The sequence below is a fragment of the Amblyomma maculatum genome, chromosome 11 (genome assembly GCF_055883805.1).
Source record: "Amblyomma maculatum isolate TAMU_Amacu chromosome 11, ASM5588380v1, whole genome shotgun sequence".
NCBI classification, from domain to species: Eukaryota; Metazoa; Arthropoda; class Arachnida; order Ixodida; family Ixodidae; genus Amblyomma; species Amblyomma maculatum.
Window position 1 is genome coordinate 12298920 of NC_139354.1, and position 13340 is coordinate 12312259.

Here is a 13340-nt window from a genome sequence, read left to right on the forward strand (position 1 = left end):
TTTAGCTTGGTATAGTGATATCAGCCTTTAAATTTTGTCAGCGAGTCTGCGTTGTTTGCGTGAGTACTGATTTCGACACCACGAAGGTTACGAATACAGAATTATTCCCTCGTTTCGGGAACTTCAAATACACTATCATTTTTAAAGAATTTTTAAACATCTTTAAAGAATAATTCTTTACTTGAACGACTCGCCAGTAGCTATCTGCTATCTGCTGATGTTGTCCAACGCACAAGTGTATCTTCATTCTGTCCTGCGCTGTCCTGAATATTTGAAATATCTGCTGCATTGTACTCAGATTGTGGCGTCGGGTTGTATAGCCTTTGAGGTTTTTTGTTTGTATGTTTTTTGCAGCACGATTCGCTTTACATTCTTTTTTGTACTTTTCAATCTAATTTACAGCTTGTTGGTCTAACGTTGACTTGTATTTATGATGAATAGTTACGGTTCCATGTATTCAATTTTTTTTTCTCTTCTCCAATACTATGTATGCATTGTATGCCTGCTCCTGCCTAAAGCCTGACACTCAGGCTGGCAGTATGTTTCTAAATAAATAAATAATGCGTCATGTAGAGGATATATTCACCTTCATCGTCCTCCGCTTACAAGCCTGCCTGTTGCTAGGGGAAAACTGATTTCACGCCTCAGTGGACGCTACTTAGCAAAGTATTAATTTTTATTCGTCTTATTCCTTTAAAAAATTAAAAGAATATTTGCTAAAATTCTAAATTTTACGAAAGCGACGTTGCACAGGGTTTACTGTCAAGTCGCATAGGTGTCCTAAGCTGAATGGAATGAGAATCACATTTCTTATTTTAATGATTGTGTGGTTGCAGCGCGCCACAGTACAGCAATTACCATTGCGTCTGCAACGCGTTGTTAAGGAGCTCTTTTTTGCAGCTGTTGCTATGCATTGTATCGTTGGTATGCAGCTGTTGACCAATCACAGCTGCCCCAAGTTCAAGCCAAGATTTTGTTCCGGGTAGTAGCAACTGGCTTAGTGCTTTCGCATTAATAAATTGGCCTTCGTTATTATTGCACCAATAAGAGGAGCTATGCAAACTGAAATGGGGATCCTCAAAAATCAGAGCTACAAACCGTGCAGTAGGTTTGAGAATAAAAACATTTCCTTTCATAAACGCATCGTCCTTTATTAGTTTTTTTTTTTTCAAACTCCTTTATCTGAGCTACAAAACACTAGTATAGCTGGCATTAATTTCGTCTGTATATACTCTTCGCTGCACTCCAGAAACAAAACGTTTTTTTTTTTTTTTCGTGTCTGGGTGCGTTTCTCGCCGCGGCACGGCGTTTCAAATACGTGTTGGCAGATAACGACTCCCTTCCTAGACCTGACGATACTCACACTACAAGCGTGCTTTTCTACACGGAAAAGCAGCTCGAAGCGGTGAATATGACAGATAGTTGACCACTGTATCATCTCCGCGTCTTACAGTCGACTCCGAAGCACTTTTTTTCGTTGAACGGCTTGAACGGCTTCGCTTTACTTAACAGGCACAAAGAGAACTGGGGAATGTTTGGTTTTGCTTTAAAGCAGTTTGACGAGGCAATATTCCTCTTGTACAGTAACAACGGAGAAACTATGTCGACCTTACAGGGCAACGAAAACCGAAAAATTGCTATAGCTCGCCTTGAGTGACGGCCCAAACAACGTCGTGGAGAAACGCGGGGAAGTCTCCGAGTACATGATTGAGAACCCCGGCAAGTGAACAACGCTTGCCAGCGGGACATCGCTATCGGCAGCTCCGGAGATAACGTGCTGTACCAGGTCGGCAACCGCAGTGACCTTGATGAATAGGCTATGCCCTGACATGAGCGCCATGGCAGGAAAACGTTCTCTAACAAGAACAGTAAGTCTCGGTTGCTCTGAGCGCGAAAACCTGTCTAACTCAATATTCAACTCCGCTAGAAAGCTCCCAAAATTTGCGCTGAAGCCTGATTCCTGGCAACCTCCCTCAAAACACACTCGCTCAACCGCTAAGCTTATTACATATGCTTTGCTTGAACACATCACGTGGCAGCAATTGTCATCAAACTCCGAAAGTAGTTACCACTGGAATGATTGTAGAAACGTATACGGTATGCCTCTGAAAAAGAGGCATGTCGACATACTGCGTTTCGGTTTATTCTAACAGCCAATGATGTATTCTTAAGCGATCCATAATATAAAACCTTGTGTACGACCTCAATATGAGATTAGTTATTCTGCGTAACTTTCTAATCCTTCATGAAAAAAATAAATTGAGAATTAGCGAGGAATAAGGAAAAAAAAATAATAGACGCAAAGCCAAAGCACAAACGCAAGACACGTTGTACAGGAACACACATGATGAAGCTGTGAAAGGAAATAAAAAAAATAGAAGCTCCGTGCGATGAGAGCAAGAACTCGGCAGATGTTCTGCAGCAGCAGCGAAAGACGTGCGCTAACAACACGGCCGCGCAGGTGAGCCAGCTATCACTCTCCAAAAAAAAAAAAAAAAGGAAAAAAAAAAGAGAATTCCCGATTCTGGAGCAGGTCATTTTGTGGCGTAAGCGTCGCAATTTCGGCCTCCATTTTCGCTTGTGCAAGTGCAACCACTCTAAATGGCGCCCGCTCACTGTGCTTACGCTGCATGATGTCACGGTCCGGTGCGTCTTACTCTGGCTGGAATTTCACGCACGGTGACTCTCTTCCATTCACGCAGTCGAGTTCATTCATGGCCGCACGCGACAGGGTCTCGTACTCACTCAGTTGAAAAACAAAATCAACAATCAAGCGCACGCAGCAGCCGCAACGCCACCTGAGTCCCGGCGTGCAACCTGCCAGGGGCAGCAGAGCGGAGCCTGAATAACACGAGAGTGTCGGCCGCACGTGCTACGCTAAAAGCTACCGCGGGAGAACCACAGGAAGTAGGGCGACCTTTGTTAGGACGAAAGGTCAGCGCTGGCAGGAGTGCCAGAGGGGTATGCGCTGATGAGCAGACCGCCGGCTCCTTCTTAAGGCACGTGCCCGCATAGCTGGCTAGATCTTATGGTTTCCTGTCTCCCCGTTCACTGCCTGCTTGTCATATTATTTACTTCCGGTTGGTCGCGCTGTTGAGGCGTACACTGAGGAGCATGAACCTGCCTCCACAGTTGTTAGAGACCATGGGCTTCTGCACTTTCTCTTTCCTTCCCTTCCTCACTCGCTTCATCATTTCCTTCGTGGCTCGGTTACGGTGCTCACCAACAATGAATGTAAGGACGCCTATCCTTTCCTCAACAGCTAACCTAATTTATCTCTCGCTGCGTTTGCTGGCCGAGTCAGACCGTGAAGAGTGTGACTATGGTCCGAATATTTTTACTCACTGAAAACGAGTAATTTTTTGGGGCATAAGTCGAAAGTATACACTATATTTATTGATTTTCTTTCCTTCTGACAAAGGGTTACACAACAGAGTTTACCCCTGGAAACTAACTTCGTTCCTTTACTTCATTTCAAGCGCGAAAAAATGCAAAGTAGAACCATTCCTTAAAGATTACGTTCCGCATAAGCTTGGATACGTCTACTTAGCATGCGTAAGGCTGCTTCAATCCGCAGCAATAAGAAGTGCCAAGCAATTGTCGCTAGGTGTACATTACACCTTTCATAACAAAATTTTAGATTTTTATATGCGTACTAAACCGAACACGTTTTTCGATTATTATTATTTTTTTTTTTGCATTCAGTGGTAAGTCCCTACAGTCAGATGCAGTCTCCCGAACACTCGCTGCTCTCACAAAAGGCAGCAAAACGGGATACACTAGAAACTACATTTATGCGCAGCCGGCAATACTGCCCATATATATGAAAAAAGAAGGGAGAGGAGACACCTACCGGACGACACTTCTGCATCTAAGGGCAGAGCTACAGTAACAACAACAACAAATGGGTACTCAAGTCGCCAACCACTGGCAACGCGTAAAGCGCTGGGCATCCGGCGCGGCTTGTTGCGCCTCCTAACGAACGCGCGAACCGTATCAAAAGTCGTCTTCACAGTGACGCCGCGACAGCACCTGGTTTAATTCTCCATCTACAATTACAGCTGGGGTGAGATTGGCATGAGAGGTTCAAATGCACCATAGCAAGATGTGGCCTCTTAGTTTGCCTTTATTTTTTTCTTTCCTGAAAGCTTCCCTCTTCAAATCAGGCTACTGCCGGCAGCCTTCGCAGCCTTCAGTAAGAGGGGAAGGTTGGCTCAGAGTCTATGCGCAAGCGGAAGCAGGTGAGGGCCCGTAAGGAGAAAAACGACGCAAAACACGACCTTCTTTTGTTTTGTTTTATGCACTTTCATAACAGGTGATAGAACTCGCTAGCACGCCCCACTTAATTGGAGCGTTGTCCTCGCTGAGTGAATGAACATGCACCGCGTACAGATTGTGCTTGGGACGTGGCGGGCTGGACGGCATGGCCGCGACAGTGAATGAGCGAATGTCCAGACGCTTCAACAGCGAAGGCGTGCTAGGCGCAGATCGCTAGTGACGATGGACGCAGGTGTCGGGCAACCATCAAAGATAAGCCGTCGTATTAGTTGACGCTCCCGTGTGCTGAATTTAGCCCAGTTGCCCCTAAACAGCCGGCAAAATTGTTTCAAATTTTAAGCTCACTTTTAAGACAGAAAATGGTTGAATTCACTGAGGCAATGTATAAATAAAAGTTGGAGTTTTGTGCCTTATACAGCTTGCAAGATATGGCGCGTATTGGGCTGGATAAGCAAGCAGAACAAAGAACAGGGATCGTCTGTTCGGTGGACCTTATGTATCACCAATCCTGTTTGGCCTTGTTTTTCGTCTACATACAATCCAAGGAGCTCGAACCTACGCTTTATGTCAGAAACTCTTGAAGCCTCAGTGGGGTGGTGGTATTAAATACTATATACTATATCAAACTACATTCAGTTCGACCAATCAGGAATCCCTATTTATCCTACAGCCTGCTCCTGATCGGTTCTTGCAAGAGTAGCAAATCGTTGATAAATTGTGCGATCAGAACTTTGAGACAAAACCTTGGTCGGGCATGCGGTTATTGCTTGTGTAAGGAAGACGATGTGCATAAGCGGCAGCACGCGACCACCGACCGTGAGCTGCTGGCTACCCTGGAATAACCGTCTCTCTGGACTGACGTCATCCAGTTATTGAAGTCTTCTAGTTGTCATTCCTTGGAGAGGAAATAAACCTTCATTTCATTCGTAACAATTAAGTTGCTATTCCGTTCTCATATAAGTATGTGTCCTTCGCGTTCAACTACGATATAGAGAAGCGGCTAAACGAATAAGAAGCGTTCCACTTTCTTGCACGATACCGTGCCTAATTTGGCCATTTTTCTTCAGCTCTCGCATGTGCACGTTACATATGAAATAGCTGGCCATTATGCGCTGAAATTCCTCATCATATACGCTAGGACGCCAATAGCAGACGAGCATAGTAGTTTTGTAAGGCGATCCATATGAGATAGAGAGCTCCCTTTTGACGACGCAAGAAGACAGTGCCACAGTACAGCACTGTTCTGCTCCTTTCAGGCAATATAAACGCACCAGGGGAACAACATGTTCCATTTCACACTGCTTTCGACAGGACTTTATTTACCCCTTTTGATTTCTATCAATGCATTTTGCACTGCAACAAGCAATCAAAAACTAGAGCCATTCGGAGTGAGAGGCTTATCTTAATGTCTCGACAGTCTTCCAGTTGGCTTCGACGTCTTCCAGTATGTGGCTGCAGATTTATCCCGCCAATCCCACTGAAGCAGGGGCCAAAAATACGGGAGTGATAAAGCGTAAGCTTATTTACTCACTGCTGTTCAGTTTAACGCAATTTTCGAAGTGTACAATCAATTCTCCCTCCTGTTTTCGAGTGAGAAAACATGCTTGTACGCTAAACGGTGGCTACGGCTTCAGGGGACCTGTGGCTATAGGTGTTGTGAAGAGAATGCCAGAGCAGACGTGAGGGCGAAGTATGTGATGGCGGCTGGATGCTCAGCATGTCCTGACGGTGAAACTTCTCCGCGAGCTCACAAGTCACAGCGGGAGACCGACAAATTGCTTGTCGTTTGCCGTCTCTCGGTGAAAGATTTCAAGCGGCCACTACGGTTGGTGCCGAAGTAGATCTAGCGAGGAAGGTACGCGTCAAGAAATTCAACCACGGCGGCTGAATTTAGTGGCAGAGGTGAGGAGATGGAGGTAGTCCATAAAGTACCCGATGGAGGAAGGCCGCCAGTTCGATACAGCGCTGATTATAGCCTCTTGCTCCTATTTATCTTCCCGCAGCGCAGTTTCTGCAGCAGTAAGTACACGTGCAGTGTCGATGACCGCTTTTAAAGAAGTGTCCTCCGTTTTACCCTCGGTCACTTTCCGAGTGAGCAGTGCGCAACTGCGTCAACGTCACTGGCCGTTTATAAGTGAAAAGTGAGGCTACAGAAGAAATCTACCACCATTGGGCTCGATAAAGATTTTGTCTCTGTAAATGGCACATGTTTTTCGCCTAGCCGAATATCCTGGGCTAAAATGACAGTCGAGATTAATGGCGCAAATATGAAGCAGCAGCAGAGAGGCAGCAGGATACGAGTTAAGAACTCTCCAGTCAGTGCAAGATTCCTCCGCGATCCACTTTGTAACATCCTGGTGCCAGATATCGTGAAAGCGATGTATAACTATGATTTCGAAGCTTTTCTGCAGGCGTTTCTTTCCTCATCGCCGGACCAGAAACAAAGATTACCTCATTCCTTTACTAATTTTTATTCACGTGGAATGCCTCACAATGTTCAAATTAAGGCGAAATTTCCACCAAATAATTGCTTAAGGTCCCTATTCAAGCCAGATGTTAGCTCCTATCGAATGAGATTACTCGCACCATCTGTATGTTCATGACTGAGACTATAGTTCCTGCCACGGCAGGCCTCTATGGGACGGAAGTGATAATGGGGCCTTTAACGCTATGAATGGATAACTGTTTATTAAGTTCCAAAAGGCTGTTTTAGAGCCGTGATGGGTGGACCTCCCAGTCCGACAGTCCATCAGCTTTCAGAGCAGCTTCAGCCCTGTTCACCAATTTTAGCTGGTCTTGTGGGTAACTGCTGCGCAGAATGGCCTCCTCTCCATCCCGTCAAAAATACGACAAAGGCGCAACACTTGTAAAAAAAATGCGATTAGTAATAACTACGTTTCAGGAATAACCTTATACAAGGCCAGAATTACTTCCTTTGAGCGACATTTCTAACCATGATTAACATTTATCTACAGGGCAGTGGTCAGTGGGGTTGCTCAAATGTGAGCAAGCCTGTTTTGGTTGTTCCACCAGTGCGCTAGCTGTAGAGAAAAAGAAACCCAGTTTTAAAGCAAACGCTTTGTTTCATATATAAAACTTCTCCTAGAATGAGCCAGGAGGGCTTTCTTGCTTTGAAAGCAGCCGTGCTAAAATTTCACTTCGCTTGCTTCGCAGCGCGCCTGTCGAGAGCTACAGAAATTGTTCTCGCCTTTGTATATTCGCACATCTTGTCGTCAAACAAATATTTTCACGACAGCTCATTATTGCAACAAAAATTCTTATCCAATTTATGAACACACAGCTCTGGATTATACCCCGGCGCCATGGCTCGCTGGGTCTCATCTAATGAGCTGGAGTGGCGGGTTCAATATCGGCTACGGTGGCTGTGTATCGATGAACATGGAATTCAAAAGGCACTGGGTACTGCGAGCAATGAATGCACATGACCGAACCCCAGGGACATTAAATCACTCCGAATTACCGTTTTGAGGTGTAATATCATAATCTATATGTCCTGCGAAACGTTTAACCGCATGAATTAGAAGCAGTTGACAAACAGCCTTGCCTAAAGCGTAGTTTTGGACGTTACGTTGCTGCTTTACCATGCACAGGAGATAATTATTATAAGAGATTCAATAGCTTATACGGTTCCTAACAGGTCATTGCTTCTTCTGGCGATAAGAAAGGGGTACGTTCATAATTACACCTCATTTAAGCAATTGCAAAGAAGAATAAGACGAAATTAAGAGATGTGAGATTTATAGCACTTTTCTGTTTTGCATGGAATTAAATTTCAGACAAGCTGTATCATGATAACCTTAGTCGCTTCGTCCCTTCGGTGTGACAGTGGCACTAGTATTTCAATTACGTCATTGCACTTCACTCGACATACATTAGCTTCCCAATTATTTCGCTTTCTTAACGTTCTCCTCGAACATGTTCCTCTCTCTTGTAACTTTGTCTCCTTATATCTGCTTCAAACTAAGTTTTTATTCACTTGAAAGCACGGCTTATTTCTCGCAGGTCCCGAGCAGTGAGCTCTAAGTGCACACCTTTATTACTGGCCCCGGTATGGACTGACTGCACGTGCACACCTGTGCCATTGCATTCAGGCAACGATCCTACAGAAAAACTCTAAGATTGCGACTGCACCTCAGCCATTTTGTTTGGAGTAGAAAGACGTATCAAACAAAACTAGCCGCCCCTAACAAAGGTATGAAGGAACGTTGCTTGGCCACCCGTAGGGTTATTAATGAATGGCGAGTTTCGATCTGTACGACCTCGCGCAGAACACTGAAGGCTGAGAGAGAAAAGAATTTGGTGAGCGAGACATAAATTGCTACGGGGACATCTTGAGAAATCGTTCTCTCCGATCACTGTCCGCGGGCTGATGGTGTCTCGCGATGCAATGCCCTACAAAGACGCCTTCGTTCATGGTGCGTCGATCTACCCAAACGATATAATTGGTTACCTCCAGACACTGTCAATGAGGAGGGGCGTTCCCCTTCGTACATATTGAAGATTTGTTGTTACTGCTGTTGTTCCGTGTGAGCCTGCTGAGTATCGTCGAGCTTACTGTGATGGTCATTCAGTGCACATACCTGACGCTCTCGGCCCTCGATCTATACTAGACTGAGCGGGTGTTAGAGGGCCAAACTTAAGTACATACACGAAATGAAACAGTGTGTCAAGCGCATGGTAGTAGCTTGTTGTTCAAGCACAACTAGGTGTTCCGTTGCGGTGTCGTGATAAGTGGATTCCCGCTGGTTTTGTTTGGCTTGCAAAGTAATTGCCAGCGGGAGGGCCATCTCTGCGGGAACCGAAAAGTGATTACTTCGCAGCTCCGACTATACGTGTACCAGGCCTGCTGTCCAACTGCTCTTCGCGCCATCCTGGACACCTTCATTTATTAAGTCGGCGCGTGGCAGTTATGGGCGCGACTGTACGCCTTTCTTCCTTTCTTTTTTTTTTAATTTTTTCTTTTAACTGCGTCATTGGTATCTGGTAGAGACTCGTATTGGACTTTACGCTAACGCTTGCAAGGTTGCCGTAAGAAGCGCTACTGATTTCGGGCGTGATATTGTTCAAGTTTTTTTTTTGTGGATTCAGAAAATAATGACTTCAGGGTATTGTGCTGAAAGTGGCTTTACGTGGAAAACAATATCTAAAAATACGGCATCTTTATAAAAATGTGTTGAGTGTGAACATTGCAGTGATAACTATGCTTGCCTAGAACACCAAATGTTAAGATAAGAGCGCCGAATGTCGACATTTTCTTCAAAACAAACATCCACAGAACAACCTTCGCACACGCCAGCAAACACCAGCTATAACGTCCATTTTAAGTCTTCGCCAGATACTCATGAAATCTGTGTGCCAGTTTGTCCATCTTAACTGATTCCGCGTCAGTTTAGTTCTAAGCCAGCCTTGGTGTGAGTAGTCCAGGGCAACAGCTGAAATGCCTTTCCTTTTCTTGACACAGGTATACCAGATGTCCCAGCAGAATACGGCCAATGCTTTAAAAAAACAACGGCGGGTCTCACCACAAGGAAACTATAACTGAGCACAGCTTGGACTGGTCTGTTCTATTGCGCACCATTTTTTTTTATTGTGCCAAAATTGATTATTTAGTAAAGCATGGTTAATGTATGACTTTTTGGCTAGAGGAACAAAGTGTCAATGCGGACGTTGTAGGTCGTCTCGAAAAGCGGCGAGCTGTTATGTTTCTTTCAAAGTGTGTGATAATCGATAGATTTATATATGGACCTTAAGTCGTGGTCACCACTTTATCGGCTGCAGACGCGCCTCTCTGTTATCGGGGTGACACCGCTGTGAAATGGAAGCTTTTTTTTTTTCATTGCGCTATTTGTGGTGTAAAGCTGCTAAAAAGGAATTCACAAGGGACACTTAAACTCCGCCTCTAAGAGTATCACGTCTTAGAGTAGGCATAACAGCCCACATATAAAACCCGCTTTAATCAAACCGTATGAACGTGTTGGCGTGGCCTAGGAATAATGTGAATAGAACGGTCCTGACATGCTGATTCTTATACCACCCTTCCCTATTAAAGGAGAGCCCCGAGTTGGCAGCCTCTGACAAACGTAGTGTCAGACAACCCTACGTCCACTATAGTGCACGGCCACGTCTGCTGCCAGCTACCGCCTTCCAGTGCCATTCCCGTGATTATCAATCACAAATCCAACGCCGCCGGACGGACGCCGATGCAGCATTTTCAGTGAATGGGGCCTATAACGCGTTAAAATTATTTTTTTCGTAAACAGTAGGTGAGCGCAAACATTTTATACCGCTGTATTTTAAAATGATCAGCAGCCTCTGCAATAACACTTTGTCCTGAAATCAATCATTTCTTTTATTTACAGGTATTGTTAGCCTCCTTGCGGTTTGTGGCAGGAAAGGTTCGTGTATATTATTTCCTTCATAATAATGTTTGGATACGGAAAGAAAGAATAAGGCCTAGGCCGCATGACTCTAAACCGCCCTAAGTTGGTTTCACTAGGGAAGACGTGATAAATATTTTTAACCGCGTAATTTCTAGCATTCCGTACAAGGGCAAATTTGATTTGCAGGATTTTTATTTTTTTTTTTTGCAAAGTATTCTTTCTTTTCTTGAGATGATCGGAAACGCATGAGAGCTAGTATATTGATCGTCCGCAAAAGGAGCTCACTCAAGAAACATGGCGCTACCTTGCAGGGGCCAGCGCAGTCTTCGTCTTTCCCTCCACGCGCGACCACCTGCGGTGTCACGCCGGTCAGGCCTGCTATCTGAGAGTAGCATCTCCGGTAGCTTGTTTTGCTGCGACCGCCGCAAGCTCTCTAGGCGAAAAAAGGCGGCGCTTCGGTTTCGGAAGTGTAACGTCCTCCCAAGCTCGTGCCAAGGGGCTCAGCGCCAGTCTTTACGGTTCTTCAGCAAGAGGACGCGCTTCAGCGAGCCTCAGCAATTTGCTCGCCCTTCTTAGGACGTTCCCGAGAAACGATCTGGCTACGCTTTGTACCAGCTCGCTCTCTCCGGCCAACAAGAAAAGGACATGCTCCTGGAAACAATGCAAGACTAGTCAAGCGTGGCGGAAAAAGAATGAACGCTGAGTTGTCCGCCAAGATGGAGGCATCGGGAGTTCTGTAGGGGTGATTGGCCTCTGCTTTAGTCATTTTATTGTGAGACAGAACACAGAAGGGCTGTAAGCTGTCACGAGTGTCTTTTCTTATTACGGCCATTACTTCATTTGAGGATTTACTGATGTAAAATTAACATCGTCATTTCTGCATGTCACGATCATAAACTTAGCTGTTCTTCCATTCTTCAATGAGGTTTTGCAGAGAGTATAGTAGGAACGAAATTTGTATTGTTGTCAAGAGCATCAGCACATACTGCCCGTTTTTTTACATGGCATCTGCCCTGGCCATGAGTTACATCGTCGTCGGTGCACTGGTTTGGCCATGGCTTCCAACGAGAAAGAGGGCTTCAAGTGACAGGACTAACGAATCTTTGCAGAAGGTTATCTACTTCGGGTGCGAAGCACGAATTCTTGAGGTGCTATTTCAACATAAGAGATAACCAAAAGTTTGATAGTGCAAGGTATAGGTTCCATCATGCGGGGACGGAGTATAACTGTCCAATACCGATAAGTGCGCCAGTTAGGGTTGTACATTGTCGCTGGCGGCAACTGCGACCAAAAATTGATTGCCCTTGAGGAAGAGGATGTTGTAGGTGTTCCTTTTCAAAAAAAAAAAAAATTTTGTGTCATTCGTTACAAAAGTTGCAGCCTTAAAAAAAAAAGAAAAAAAAAGCTTCAGCATTCCTTGCAATATTCAGTCTTCTTAGAATGACATTTACGGTGCAGACCATAGCCACCGGCTGGGCTTTCAGTGTTATGAGCCTTAGGGGCATAAACACTTGAGTTGCAGAGGGGTAGTGCGGGGACCCGGGGGCCTGTCCACCCTGGATTTCGGCCTGTCTGTCCGTCCGTCCGTTGATAGGATAATCGTCAGCCGAAAGGCCGCGCTAGTTATCTCTTCTTTTCCATTATTGGCTTCGTTTCAAGCAAATTTTCCCACAACATCTTGGAGCTCCTTGACGCCAAAGTTATTTCGACTCATTCCTCTTGGATGTACTGGAAACCTCAAGAAGCTCTATTATTTGCGGCGGAAGAGTACCAATTGTAACAATGCGAACTTCCAGCTTCTACCTGTAGCCTTGGAAAGTAAAGCCTCCATCCTTCAGTATCCTCATCTCTCAAACACTTCTCTCTACTATGTCCACCTTCCTAGGATGCGGATCAGTCACCCACCGCTAAGCGAACCGCCCCCCCCCCCCCCCCTTTCTTCTCTCTATAACAGCAACCTGGCTTCGCCCACCTTCACTTTCATCCAAACAATGTGGCTACCTATCGACCGCACAATCCTTTGCTAGGAGCAGCACACCCGCCCACTGGCTAAGGGCACCCCTCTTCCACATGCCACCCACCAACCCCCATTGCCTACCTTGACCTTAAAAAAAAAAGGGGGGAGGGGGGTATGTGAAGCCCTGCTCAGAGTGAAAGCACATAAATATTGATGAAGGGTAAACCCAACATGCTTTCGCCGAATCTTTGCATCAGAGGCACAACGGTTTCATAATTTTGCTACTGTTGCTCAGGTTATTTCAGTGAAGCGGTACTGTTAAAACCTTCTTAAGTGTTTTGAAAATTCCGTAGCTTTAATTGACTATCTTGCTAATCACGTATATAGCGAACCATCATACTAAGGCTTCGAAATAAGGCACACCAATCGACTACTTCAGTTACGCTGAAAACACGTACACTCTTACACTAACGCATGACCACAGGTTAAATTATGCTTTATGCCTTCTTCGTAAGAAATGTCTCAACGGCAACACTTGAAAACCAAGGCCGCGAGAACACAAACTTCAAAGACCATTCGAGCCGCGACAATTAGACTGCAAAATCTTGGCGTCGTTGACAGTGCCTATTACCTAAGCACCAGAAGAGCATATTAGTGCACGTAGGGTGAACACTGCTGATTGCCTTACTGATACAAAATGAGGA

The 13340-nt window shown here is 45.2% G+C and overlaps 1 long non-coding RNA gene across 2 annotated transcripts in view; it reads left to right on the forward strand.

Annotated features, from left to right (window-relative positions):
• Positions 1 to 10698, forward strand: part of LOC146172882 (uncharacterized) — a 29143-nt gene extending 18445 nt beyond the window's left edge. Inside the window, exons 2-3 of one of the 2 annotated variants that reach the window (XR_014702303.1) lie at positions 9761 to 9856; positions 10659 to 10698. This is a non-coding gene — a long non-coding RNA (uncharacterized LOC146172882). Of the gene's footprint in view, positions 1 to 9760; positions 9915 to 10658 lie in introns of those variants that run through there. The other variant, XR_014702304.1, reaches the window with a different exon arrangement.
• Positions 10699 to 13340: the final 2642 nt, after the last annotated feature.